Source organism: Protopterus annectens, chromosome 13.part0, assembly GCF_019279795.1.
Source record: "Protopterus annectens isolate FY-2018-M chromosome 13.part0, PAN1.0, whole genome shotgun sequence".
Taxonomy (NCBI): Eukaryota; Metazoa; Chordata; order Ceratodontiformes; family Protopteridae; genus Protopterus; species Protopterus annectens.
Window position 1 is genome coordinate 285,508,208 of NC_056747.1, and position 14,836 is coordinate 285,523,043.

A 14,836-nucleotide genomic window follows, 5' to 3' on the forward strand; every position below is an offset into this window, starting at 1 on the left:
AGAGCCTCAAGGGGACTCGGTACCAACAGTGCTCCTGGAACCATGGCTGAAGATACCGTAGAAAAGCCCAGAGCAATACCATGTGCCAAGGAGCCTACAGTCCAGTCCTGAACCTAAGGATGGCCTGGCTCTGAGCAAGTCGAAGGCCAAAGGGACAGCTCTGGAGCCATAATGAGCTCCACTAGTGGCACCGAAGGTGTGGGAACTGAAAAAGGCATCAGTGCCGAGTACCTCGAAGCCTGCAAAGAGGTCAAAGGAGGAGAATAAGCTGGAGTCTGTGGAGATAGATTCCCAAGTCCAAAAGGGAATGAGGTCTTAGAAGGTATTGCAATTCCTCTGGCCATCAGCAGCTGGTCCACAAGATGCACCATGTCCAATTCCGAAAGGCTCCTGATCGATCTAGTGGATATCCCCGACAGGGACTCTGGCCATTATAAAAAAGGGCTAAACTGCTGCCCAACAAAAATATCCAATGAGGCAGAGTACCAGGTCCATGCAGTATGGTCTATTGGCACCAATGTCTCAAGTTTAGAGACCTGTGTAGCAGGGGAGTCCAAAATTGGAACAGATATTGCAGGCAAGCTTGCTGCCATGGTCGGTGTGGAAGTCAATATTTGCAGTTTAGGCTGGGTCGGTGCCATAGATGTTGTCAGTGCAGAAATAGGTTCTGATGATAAAATGATTGTTGATGGTACCGTAGATGGTGCAGTAGAAGTTGGTTTTGACTCTGGAGCCGAAGGGGTAATTTTTGGCATTTTTGGTCTTGGTTCCTTCTTCCTATCACTGGAAGGTAAAGAAGGAACCGAATGTGGTCTCTTTTTATGCTCTTTATGCTCTTTTCTGGGAGGCAGTGAGCCCTCTGATGCAGAGATAGCTTCTGAGAAGGGTGTCTTAAGGAGGCCTTTAAGAATCAGCTTGCTTTTTCTTTTATTAAGGGTTCAGGAACTGAACCCTTGGCAAATAGTACAAGAAGGCTGTACAGAAAGATGGGGAACTCCCAAATAATAATCACAGGAAACATGAGAATCACTGTTAGCCATCTTGTGACTACACTTGTCGCACTGTTTAAACCCTGAAGCTCCTTTTTTGACAGACATCATACCACAATACAAATCCAATAATACGAAGAAAAGTAAAAGAGGAAAGTTTTTTTTTTTTTGGAAAGGAAATAAAGAGAAGGAAAAGAATACCAGCAATTGTATTGAAGGATTACCACAAAGGGTAAAGGGAAAGGGCCATACCAACAATGGTACTTGAGATTACCATAAGGTATTTGAGGAAATGGAAACTGAAAAGATACTCAAAAGTGGGTAAAAACTAACAATAGGTTATAGAAGTGAGTTTAGACTGAAAATAAGGTGAATAATTCAAGAAAAAAAAGAACTTTTATAAGCAACAAACTAAGTCCTTAGATGACAGCTGGCTTGACACGGCTTTACAGCTACGTGGCAAACGAGATCTGAGGTAACAAGGAGAAGGGTATTGTGGGTAAAAGATTAGCTCGAGAGTTTTTTTGGCTGGCATGAGCTTGTTACAAGGCTAACTCGGTTCCGAGGATGGAACCGACACCTGTCAGTAAGGAATGAATGAAGATTAACATTAGATTGTATATTCCCCTCTTCCCACACTGCATCATCAAAAGGCAAGACCACATAACTCAGAATCAGGAGATACCTGGCAGGCACTCGGCATACAGGAAATACAAACACAAGTTTACTAAACTTAATAAATATAGGTCCAGTGAATAAGCTAAAGTAAAAACTACATATTTTAGAATCAGAAAACTCATATTACATGAACGTAATAGTAAAAACACATTTGCTCATGAGCTTTAAGGTTAATAGGTTATATTTAATAAATACAGTTTACCCAGTTTACTGTAAAGCAGCTGTTTATTGAACTAGGTTATAAGTCTTTTAGACTATATGAAATTTTGTTATTAAATTTTCAGGGTCATCATTTTATGCACCCTTCTGATTAAGTGTTGCATGCTGCTACAAAATTTCATTTGTAAATGTCATTTTTCAATCATTTTCATAAATTACATTTTGCATCCAGCATGGTGCTGCGGTAGCGTTGTCGCCTCACAGTTAGACGTTGCACGTTCGATTCTCAGTTAGAGCGTCTTCTGTGTGTCGACATGCGTGAATGGGCGTTCCTTTATTGAAGGTTGTGCATTAGGCCCAGCAAGCCAGCACATAAAAATCTACTGCCAATCATTAGCAGACCGGAGTTCCGCTGTGGCGACCCCTAACCGGGAAAAGCCGAAAGAGATTTTGCATCCAGCATGTACAGGTAATGAGTTCGGGTGGTAGTCCACAGAGGATATGTTAACAATGTGAGCTGAAAGTGTTGTTTAGGCAGAGTTACAGGCATTTGTTGAAAATTATGTTAAATAAAGTACTGATTTTTCACATTTTTATTAACTTTCTAAAGTACTGATTTTTCACATTTTTATTAATTTTCTATTGGAGCCAACATGCACACAGTTTTTTTGGTAGAAGTTTCTATTCCCAATTCTCTCTCTCTTCTCTCTTTCTCTCTGTTTTTTTTTTTTTTTTTTTATAAATAGCATATGGATGTTGTCTGGAAAGTATTCTTTCATTGCAGATCACAGTTCATGCTGTGTAAAATAACTGAGGTTGAGAATTTGAAGGCTACAAGGGAGAAGGGATCTATGGCTAAATATGAGGTCTAGGTAGACTGCACTAGATGTTTATCACTCCCACTGCTTCAGTGGCATTTTGGGTTATCTGCCAAGATAACCCAGTACTGGACATGTTTCTAAAACTCAGACTCCCCTCCCTGTCTTTTCCTGTGAATGCTGATTGGCTGAACATATATGGAGGGAAGCCTTCAGCTGTCACAAGAAGTGAGTGAGTGTTCAGTCTTTTTCTGCTATCCAAAGAAGACAGTCTTTGGACTCTTCATAGGATCCAGTGCTGATTTTTCCAGCTTACTGCTCATATAAGCCCGATTTGGGACCTACTTCCTCTCATTTTATTACTAGATTTATTATTCTCTATTTTTTAAAAAATGTTTATTTTAGTATTTTATTTCTGAATGTATTTGCATTATTTCCTTTGGGAATTTCTGCTTGTAGCAGTATTTATCTTCTATCTTTAACAAATTCTTATTTTTACCTTTTTGAGGAAACTTTCAATATTTCTCTCAGACATGCAGTGCATATGTGTGCTGTTAGACACTAGCGGCTGTCTGATACAGTCAGAACCACAAATTAATTGTGCCGGTCTGTAGTGTTATTACTCTGCTTTATTTTCATCTTCTGAAAGGAAAATATTGCAGGACTTGGATATTTTTCAGCTTTTGTACATTATTGCTATATGTATAACTGTACTCTCAGTGTTTTTAAAGTCAGATCACAATTTTACCAAAAATGAACTTATTTGAATGTACTGTGGAGAGTTTACTCTAACAAGAAAGTATAGCTTAGTTGCTATTAGATATTATTTTATGGCTGTTTAAGATAGTTAAAGTGTGTGGATCTAACTTTTAACACTGGTTTGGCACACTGGTTGCTTTGGTGTTTCGACTTTGTGTGCTGGAACTGCTTTAACTTCTGTCATTTGTAAAAAAATTCTAAACACATTTCAAACTTTTTTTATGTGATTATAGCATAGTTTGCTTTGGTTGTCGTTGGAATAGATTTTTATATAATATTGTGATTGTGAATTTACTCTTGCTAGATGATTCTGGCTTCGGGTACTTTCCTCTTCTTTGTGGAAGCAAAAAGCCTGAACACTCACTTCCTGTAACATCTGAAGGTTTCCCTCTCAGGATATACTTAGCCAATTAGCTGTCACAGGAAGAGAGAGGGGGAGGGGAATCTGAGCTTTTGAAAACTGACTAGTATTTAATTACCTTGGCAGATAACCCAAAATGCCACTGAGGCAGTAAGGAATTTCAACATCTACTGTTACAGGTAAGTAGGACTTATGCAACTGTACTTTTTCTGCTGAACATTGAACATGTTTGATGCACAGGTAAGTAACAATCAGATTAGTCAGTTTCTTCCCAGTTTATTGCTGAGTTTCACTTCTTATTGGCAAAGATAAAATGGTGACTGTAGTATTTTGCAATTACAGTGATTCTTCTTCTTCTTTCAGCTTTTTCCTGGTTAGGGGTCACCACAGCGGATCACCCATCTGCTCATCATTGGCAGTGGAGTTTTACAGTGTCGAGTTGCCAGCCCGGTGCCCAACCTCCCACAGAAGGCACACACATGCACACGCTCACACCTAGGGCCAATTTAGAGTGTCCAATCAACCTACCATCTTTCGGATGTGGGAGGAAACCGGCGCACCCGGAGGAAACCCACGCGACCACAGGGAGGACATGCAGACTCTGCACAGAAGGCACCCCAGCCGAGGATCGAACCGGAGAACCTCTTGCTGTGAGACGGCAACGCTAACTGCTGCACCACCGTGGCCGCCCTGTAATACCAAGATGCAGACTTTTGCTCAGAATGATTACTAAATGGTGCTAGCATTGTATGACAGAGAGAGACATTGTATGTCACTGTATGAGAGACAGACATTCCCGCAATGCTGGATGACTTTGATGGGCTATGATTTCAAAGGCTGTTAATTAGTCAACTGAATGATTTTGCTGTGATTTCTTTAAGGTTAGTGGGGGGGGGGTCACAGGGAAACAAAGGATGGGATAGAATGAAAAATCTACTGCAAGTTCAGAAAAAAAAAATATATATATATATATATATATATATATATTTTTTTTTTAACAAGAAACATCTTTATTAAATTATCAGTTATGACATAGGCAGTCATACATGTATATAAATGAAAACAAACTATGTTGGCATAATTTTATCTACAAATATTATACATTATTTCTAATCTATCCAGTCAGTGTCAGTTAAACATTACATAGCTCATTCAAATCCTACCATCTTTTAAACCTCATTCCTCCTCTGCATGCATTACAATTCACATTTATCTGTGTAATTTGCTCCTACCCTTTTCTAAAGATCAGATTTCCAGTTGTTTTATCTCTGCTACTATATTCACTTCTAATACAGTTGGTTTAGGCTTTGATTTCCATTTTCTAGTAATTGCTTTTTTGCTAGCCACCATAATTAGACTCAGCAAGGCTTTACTATGTTTAGGCAGTTCTGATTCTGTATCATAGCTAAAAAAAACATTCTTTAGTTACACTAATTTGCTCACCCAATATTTCTGACAGAGTGGTTTGCAGGGATTTTCTAAAGTCTGCCAACTCATTACACTCCCAGAAAATATGTTTCCGATTACCTCTTTCTTCCCTATCACACCTACAACATTTCCTATGTACTTGAAAAATTCTTTGGAGTCTACTTGGAGTATAAAAATACGTATGTAAACACTTTCAAGCAAAGATCCTTAAATCTTCCAGACTTTGTTGCATATTTGGGAGACATATATATATATATATATATATATATATATATATATATATATATTATATATATATCTGTCAGAGAAATATGTATTTATGTATATGTCTAATGCTTATTAGAACCTAAAAGAATTAACACGTTTTCATTCTATTTTATATACAGCTTAATTCTGTGTGAAATTATAAGATGCTTTTTGAAACTACAGTATGCTTTCTGAAAACTACAAGATGCCCCCTGACCTAGTAATTGCTAGCACAGCAAAATTCATGTTTATGCCTTTTGGAAATGTACTGAGGAGCAGGTGATTATCTGCTAGGTCATGAAATAATAAAATGAAACAATGCTATATTCTATAATGTTATGATTTTGAACAATCAGCTCTGTTCGTGTTATGAGAACATGCACAGCTGCGGAAGGATAAGAGATGTGTAAGACAAAGGACTGCTTGAAGAATCTGTACTTGCTTTGTGCTCTAATTAGCTGTAGTACCTTGAATAGAAACATAACATAGGGGGAAACTGTATCTAACCGGTGGTCACCAAGGCCACGTTGTTTTTCTGAGGAAGTTTTTCATAAAATTGATAGTGCAAGCAGAAAATTATGGATAAACAACTACTAAGTAATGATGATATTAAAACTTGTGATCTGCCACGTCAGCTTGGTAGGCAATGTCTCGTTAGAAAGTGTATAAAGATGAATTCACTTCCTGATTTTAGTAAGACAAACTCTGTATTAGCACGTTTTTGTCTCCTTGCTGCAAGATTAAAGTGCCTTAACCTGAACCCACTGTGTATTGATCATTTTAAAAGTATATTTTTCCTTTGACAGATTGGTCCTTCGGACCGGAAACATCTCTCGCTCTAGCTCAGGTCAGATGGGCCCGGTGGCATGAAACCATAAGGGGAAGAAGCCACATCTGTTCTTCTACTTTGAAAAGACCTCCAACTGAATTGTTGTTCAAAAGAGGCCAGCCACTGTTTCTGATCTGCGATTGGAGGACAAGTCAACAGTTCCAGTGAAGAGATCAATCATGGAGGCTCAGGTAAAGAGGATTTTACCTTTTCTTTGCTTCAGATCAGGGACTTGTTACAGTATTTGTTTTTGTCAGGAGATTTTTTGTAAATTAGGGACAAAAAAGATTGCTGTCTTGTCATAGATCAGGGAAACAGGATAGGTAGGCAGTTATTCTAGATAGACTGTGAAGAAGTGTAAATAATGGTACCACGTGATAACAAGGGTTACGTAACAATTTCTAGCTAAGTTAAGACAACAATGGAAATAAGTGCACAAAAAGTTCCCGAGATCCACCTTTAACCGAAGACGCGAAATATATGCAATTACAGTGTGCCAACAATGTTAGGTACTATACAAAATGGGTTAATAAATACAAATTTGATGGTAATTTAGATAAACCTTCACTTATCAAACTTGTCAAACAACTTAAAACAGATGCAAAAGGTCAGATAAAAAAGCAACGTCAATTAGGAGTTCCTCAGGCACACAGGTGGCTTGAGGAAGCAAACCGCAGGGAACAAAAGAATAAAAATTCAAAAGCAATGTTTTTAGATAAAGAAGACAATAACTTGGTAATAGCAACAGCCCCTCCACCCCCTCCGCTTCCCTTACCAGAATATGAAGCGAATGGACAAGGTGATCCACCTCCGCTATATCCAGCTGTCCCTGCAAAACCAAAACCATTTGTCAGAGATCCTATCGAGACTAGGTCTCGAACACGCAACTTAAGAGGGGATATTGAATTGTATGAAATAAATAAAAATTCACAAGCTATGAGTGAAGAAGAGATATGTCCACTCACAGAAGTACCAAATCCACAGGCAGGACAGGCAGGACAGGACCCAACTCTTCTAGTCTATAGACCGTGGACACCGGAAGACATCCGGAAAGCCACAGAGGGAATTCCCCATCCAAAAGTTAACTTTAGAAAATTCTTAGAAGACTTACAGGGCATGAGGTTAAGTTACCATTTAAATGGAGAGGAAGTAAAGAAAGTAGTCAGACAGATCGTAGGTCCAGATTGGCACATGATCAGTGGCAACTGGAATCCCCATGACGCAGACCATAGGCCACTCCCACATAGTAACGCAGAACTGTATAACAGAGTGAAAGGTCTGACAGACCTAATCTCTGACAAATGGAAGCCGAGGGCTGACTGGACTTGCATTAATCAATGCATACAACAAGAAGGTGAAACTGTTGATAGATATTATGCCAGATTATTAGAGTGTTTTAATAACCATTGTGGAATGCAGGTACCTGAAGACCAAACACATGATTCCCCATATGAGCAGCAGCTAAAGAATGCATTTTTGAAAGGCAGTATTGCACCCATTAGCAGCTTTATTACAAAGCACATGGTAGATCATCGTACAAATATGCAAGACATGCCGAAAGGCATTTAATAGCAAAAAGAAAAAGAAAACTCAAGTATTTGCAGTAGAAGACGGATCAGAAGTCTTTGTAGTACAGACCGGGAAGAAGGGTAAGAAAAATGCCCAGGGAAAGAAACAATCTGATAAGCGATCAGAGGAATTTGAAGAGAGAAAGAAAAGGGGTGAATGTTTTAAATGTGGGAAAAAGGGACATTTAGCAAGGGATTGCAGGCAAAATAAAAAGGTAACCACAGAAGACAAGGAGGGTGAGGACTGACTAAATGATATCACTGGAAAGGAATAATCAAGAAAAGACAAGTGCAAATGTGATAGAAGGAGTAGAGAATGTGATAGAAGAAATAGAGGATGTGCATGAAATCCCAGATAATGAAGAAAATGAAATTTTAGACTTGGCATTATTGAACCTAGAGCTCTACTTAGCAGACACAAAACCGGAAGTTATACTTCTGGTAGAGGGGAGGGAAGTTAAATTCCTGTGTGACTCAGGGGCTTCACGGAACTTGATACATCCTTCCAAACTACCAGAAAATTCAGAATCACTTGATTACATATTAGTGAAAGCAGCTAATGGACAGCTGTATCGAGAGCCACTCTCCCACAATATAGCAATAACTGACCCTGTTTCAGGGATGACTCAGAAAAGCAAAACTGTTGTTTCTGCAAAATGCCCAGTAAATCTTTTGGGCAGAGACCTAATGCAGATATTTGGCATAGCAGTAGTTCCAACTATGCAGGGTATGGAAGCACAACGACAAATGGATACTTCTGTAGTGCGACCGGAGGGTGAAACATTTTATTGGTACAGCCAGGACTTGGTTACGACTGGTCCAGGGGCAGTAACCGAAGAAATGATGAACGTAGCCATCAGTAAATCACCTTCCCTTGACACTGATAAACAGCATTTGTTGCATTGCACTCTATATTACTGTAGCAAACCACAAACCTGATAAAGAATATGAGCAAGAACTATTTAGAAACCATGTTAACAGATTAGTATTACGAAATCTGTACTGGGACACAGAAGGAAACAGTGTAGTAAGCTTTTCATTGCCCCAGGAATTCCTAGCACTTTACAAATCTAATCGATTACCACATGTGAGTTTGACTAAAGATAGGAACATGAAATGGGCAGACCAAGGAGAAAAAGTCACAAGGTGGGAAAAACAGACAGAGATAGAACTTTCAGAACAGGGAGTAGAAAAGCAGAAGCTGAATTGGATAACACAGACACACCCAGCTCTACACTTGCAGGCAAGTGAGGACAGCTGAGTAGCACTCTTACTAGAAGAAGAGGAAAAAGCCTTACGAGACATACCAGAGACTCTCTGGTCAACAGGAAAATCAGATGTAGGACTTATTCGTACAGCAGGACCAGTCACTATCATGCCAAAGTCAGCATTTAGACCTCAAAAGAGACAGTATCCCTTGAGAAAGGATGCAGAAGTAGGAATCAAACCTATAATAGCAGCCTTACTTAAGGAAGGAGTATTGATAGAATCCCCCGATTCACCATGTAATACACCTTTATTTCCTGTTAGGAAAGCAAATGGAGAATGGCGTATGGTCCAAGATTTACAAGCTGTAAATGACGCAGTTATACCTAGGGCACCTACGGTGCCAGATCCACACACCTTATTAAATGATTTAAAACCGCAACAAAAGTATTTTTCTGTGGTAGATATCAGCAATGTGTTTTTCTCAATACCAATAGACCCTGACAGCCAACATTGGTTTGCATTTACATTTCAGGGGAAAAGGTATACATATACACAACTACTACAGGGATATTGTGAGAGTCCAACAATATTCGCACAGGAAATGGCAAGTAACCTGGCAGGATTTATCCCACCGGAAGGCAGCCAGATTTTACTTTATGTAGACGACATTCTGCTGGCAGCCCCCACCCAGCAAGAATGCAGAGAAGATACCATAGCATTACTACAATTTTTAGCTACTCAAGGACACAAGGTAAACAAAAATAAACTGCAAATTTGGAAAAAATAGGTCAAATACCTGGGATATGCAATATCCAAAGAGGGCAGAATATTAGATGAAGACAGAAAAACAGCAATATTACAAGCACCTAAACCAACTACCAAGAAGGAAATTATGTCCTTCCTAGGTACTACTAATTTTTGTCGGAGTTGGATTCCAAACTATGCCTTGGAATCTGCTCCACTGACCAACTTGATATTCAAAAAGCCTATGGCAGCACAAGATTTATTACAGTGGACACCAGAAGCAGAATCAGCTTTCTGCAAATTGAAACAACTGATAGCATCCTCATTAGTTTTAGGATTACCGAACTATCATAAACAATTTTTCCAAACTGTAGATTGTAAGCAGGGTTATATGACATCAGTGTTAACACAGTAGCATGGGGACAACCAACACCCCATAGCTTACTATTCATCACAGCTAGATCCAGTGGTGCAATCCCTGCCCCACTGTGTACAAGCAGTAGTCGCAGCTGCAATGGCAGTGCAGGCTTCAGCCTCAGTAGTGTTATTCCACCCTCTCACATTGAGAGTGCCTCATGCAGTCGCGATTATTTTACTGCAAGAAAAAGTAGCATATCTTTCTCCTGCTAGACATCTTTCCTGTATGACTATACTGTTGAGCCAACCTCATATGACAATTGAATGATGCACAACTTTGAATCCGTCAACCTTGCTCCCAACTCCAGCAGATGGCAAACCACACTGCTGCCTGCAGGAGATTGAGCAAAAGACACTACCTAGAAAAGATCTCGCGGATGTTCCCTTGGATGATGCCGAGGTGACATACTATGTGGTCGGCTCGTGTAGGAGGGGTCCTACAGGACAGAATCTAGTGGGGTATGCAGTAGTTTCTGATACTGAGATTTTAGAAGCAAAGTCTTTACCGCACAACTTATCTGCACAAGCAGCAGAATTGATTGTTTTAACAAGGGCATGTACCTTGGCAAAGGATAAATGAGTAAACATTTTTGCTGACAGCCAGTATGCTTTTTCTACTGTACATGTTTTTGTGCAGCAGTGGAAAAATAGAGGAATGATAACATCTACTGGTAAACCAATTAATCATGTGAAACTTATTTTAGATTTGTTAGACTCTATTCAGTTACCTCAGAAAATAGCTATTTGTAAATGCGTAGTTCATACCAAACAACAGGATAGGATTTCAAAAGGTAATGCGAGAGCTGATACAGCTGCAAAGCAAGCTTCAGCTTCAGAAGTATTTCTTTTGAGTGAGGAATTACAACCATCTGAGATTTTAGACTTAGAAATGTTAAAAACAATGCAGACACTTACTACAAATGTAGAAAAACAAAAATGGATAAAACGAGGAGCAATTCTTGAAAAAGGGCTGTACATCTCCAAAGAGAGGAAACCGATTTTACCATCTAACTTGTTTAGATATGCAGCTTTGTTGAGCCATAGGCAGTGCCATGTCTCAACAGGGGGGATGGTACAGTTAGTGAATCCAGTGTTTGCAATGTATGGATTTACAAACTACACAAAAAAGTTTTGTGCAGCATGCCATGTTTGTAACAAGCATCATGCACAAGGGGCATTGAAGCCTAAGAAAGGGAGTTTCCCTACACCACAGTATCCATTCCATACTATCTGTATGGATTTTATAGAGCTGAACAAATGTGAAAATAAGAAGTACTGCCTTGTCATTATAGATATGTTTTCCAAATGGGTGGAAGCTTTTCCAACTAAAAATCCAGATGCAGCTACTGTTGCAAAAGTCCTCGTTAAAGAAATTATTCCTAGATTTGGCATACCGGAAAAGATTTATAGTGACAATGGCACACACTTTGTAAATCAAACTATACAACAATTGAGCCATTACTTTGGGATTTCTCTGAAAAACCATTGTGCATACCACCCCCAATCTGCAGGATTAGTAGAGAGGCATAATGGAGTTTTCAAAAATAAGCTTAGGAAATTGATTAGTGAGACACAAAAGAACTAGGTGCACTATCTGCCTCTGGCACTGTTGAGTATGAGAACTGTTCCAAATGTGAAAGGGTTAACTCCTTTTGAAATTTTGTTTGGGAGAGCATATTATACACCTCAGTGGAAACCTCTCATGTCTGCAGACCAGGAGGCTGACAGTTCACTTGCACAGTATATGAGGCGATTTTTGAATAACAAACTTTTGCAGTTAAACTCTGTTTCAGATAAAGAACAAGCCAGACCATCGGAAGCAGCAATAGTCCCAGGCATGTGGGTCTGGGTGAAAGTCGTGAAGAAAAGGAATTGGAGTTCTCCGAAGTGGGAAGGACCATACCAAGTGCTACTGTCGACACCCACTGCAGTCAAGATCGCAGAGCGAGCGTCCTGGATTCATCTGACACACTGTAAATTAGTTAAGAACTTTGAACTGGACAAAAACCTTGTTACTGTTGTACAACGAGAACAAAATGACCAGGTATAGAGTAAACAGGGATGCAGAACAACCTCAGAAAATTTGCATGATTATTCTGATAGCTATACTGATAACAATAATCTTTTTGCTGTGGCCTTTCCTTTTCCCAGCCACATGAGTTGAACTGAACAAACGTGATGCATTACTCATAGACTGGCATCCAAACTTTAACACTTACCAAGCAATTAAATATGTGTATGCTGAGACTTTTAATGTTTCGAATTGCTGGATTTGCACAGCTATACCAACAGCATACGGGGGATTATTGATGACCGCTGTCCCCCTAGGGGTCAATGAGACCTGGGAAAACTTGATTTTTGATACTACACCCGTGAAATCACAAGACAAAATAGCATTGTACCTACCTGTTACACAAAAAGGGATTGTATGTTTTTATAAAAAAACACTATTCAGGTGGGTTGGAGCAATTGCAATGTGACTGTTTCTTATAAATGTTATATTAAGGCTAATAAGGCAGAAACTATCTGTGATATGAACTATGACTCATATTTTGAAAAAATGAAGAAAACTGTTAGTGAAATACAGCATAATCCTGTTCTTTTGAAGCAACTTTCTATTATTGACAAAAAGATGTTTCATGCAGGGTGAGCATATATCAATACTAAAGTAGAGAATTGTTATTTTGTTTGTGGGAAAAAAGCATATAAATGGCTACCTGAGAATTGGTCCGGCAGTTGTTTTTTGGGTTACCTGGTTCCGGCCATACGACACACTGCAGCTTTGCCTCAGGGAAAAATTCGAAACGTCAGAGAGGTCAGCAATAAACCTAGAAGTCCAATCAAGAGACCCGAGAATCCAGTGGGACAAATCGAAGCAGGGTGGAGAAACCATAACTCCATGAAAAACAAAGGTAAACTGATACACATGGACTTGAGTGACACCATTATATCGTGGACAGGCATAGCCCCTGCATATGGCGCAGTGAAATCGATTTGGGAGCTGAGAAAACTGTCCAAACTTCTCGAAGTTATGAGCAATGCAACTTTTTCCGCTCTCGAATTAGTGACTGATGAACTAAATGCTATGAGAACTGTGGTACTTCAAAACCGCATGGCTCTTGACTTCTCCCTAGCGGCGAGAGGTGGTATGTGCGCTTTAATCAAAGAAGAATGCTGTTCGTATATTACTGACAACCAGCACGAGATAAACGACCATCTTGAGGTGATTCAGCAAGTGTTGACCATGACCAAATCAGGCCCAAACCCACTGGCGGACTTTTTCCAGAATTTGTTTGGGGGGGCGGGGTTCCATCCTAATGAACATCCTGATTGCCATTTGTGTAGGATTACTCCTATTAGGAGCATGCATTTGTTGTGGTATTCCCTGCATGAAAAGGTTAATCAAAGATTTTATAGATATGTTGGTTTCTGAGACTTTGTATCAAAGTACTGAAATTGAAGAGTTGTTGAAAACTGAAATGCTTTCATAAGTCTAAACTACATGACTCTCTTAACTGCAAGTCTGGAATGGAAGAGGTTAGGAGAAGAAGTAAACTGTTTATGCTTTTGAAAATAGAATAAAAAGTATTAACAGGGGGGAAATGTCAGAGAAATATGTATTTATGTATATGTCTAATGCTTATTAGAAGCTAAAAGAATTAACACGTTTTCATTCTATTTTATATACAGCTTAATTCTGTGTGAAATTATAAGATGCTTTTTGAAACTACAGTATGCTTTCTGAAAACTGCAAGATGCCCCGTGACCTAGTAATTGCTAGCACAGCAAAATTCATGATTATGCCTTTTGGAGATGTACTGAGGAGCAGGTGATTATCTGCTAGGTCAGGAAATAATAAAATGAAACAATGCTATATTCTATAATGTTATGATTTTGAACAATTAGCTCTGTTCGTATTATGAGAACATGCACAGCTGCGGAAGAATAAGAGATACGTAAGACAAAGGACTGCTTGAAGAATCTGTACTTGCTTTGTGCTCGAATTAGCTGTAGTACTTTGAATAGAAACATAACATAGGGGGAAACTGTATCTAACCGGTGGTCACCAAGGCCACGTTGTTTTTCTTAGGAAGGTTTTCATAAAATTAATAGTGCAAGCAGAAAATTATGGATAAACAACTACTATGTAATGATGATGTTAAAACTTGTGATCTGCTACATCAGCTTGGTAGGCAATGTCTTGTTAGAAGGCAATGTCTTGTTAGAAAGTGTATAAAGATGAATTCACTTCCTGATTTTAGTTAGACAAACTCTGTATTAGCACGTTTTTGTCTCCTTGCTGCAAGATTAAAGTGCCTTAACCTGAACCTTCTGTGTATTGATCATTTTTAAAGTATATTTTTCCTTTGACAATATCACATCTTTCACTTAGGATCCCCCTATTTCTTTCTCTTTGCCTGTACTCTATCAGTCCTTGCTAGGTAAGGTAATCTCTAGCCTGCAGTCCAAATAAATTCTTGGCCTCTTCCCATTTATTTACCTTTCCCTCTCTATTTATTTGCTCCAATACCTTGGCTCTTTTGCCAGTTTTCCACAATAAATTCAGCCCCATCTTGCCTATTGTCTGTATCCCTAATTGCAGTCATCCTTATTGGCAGAATCTCCTTTCT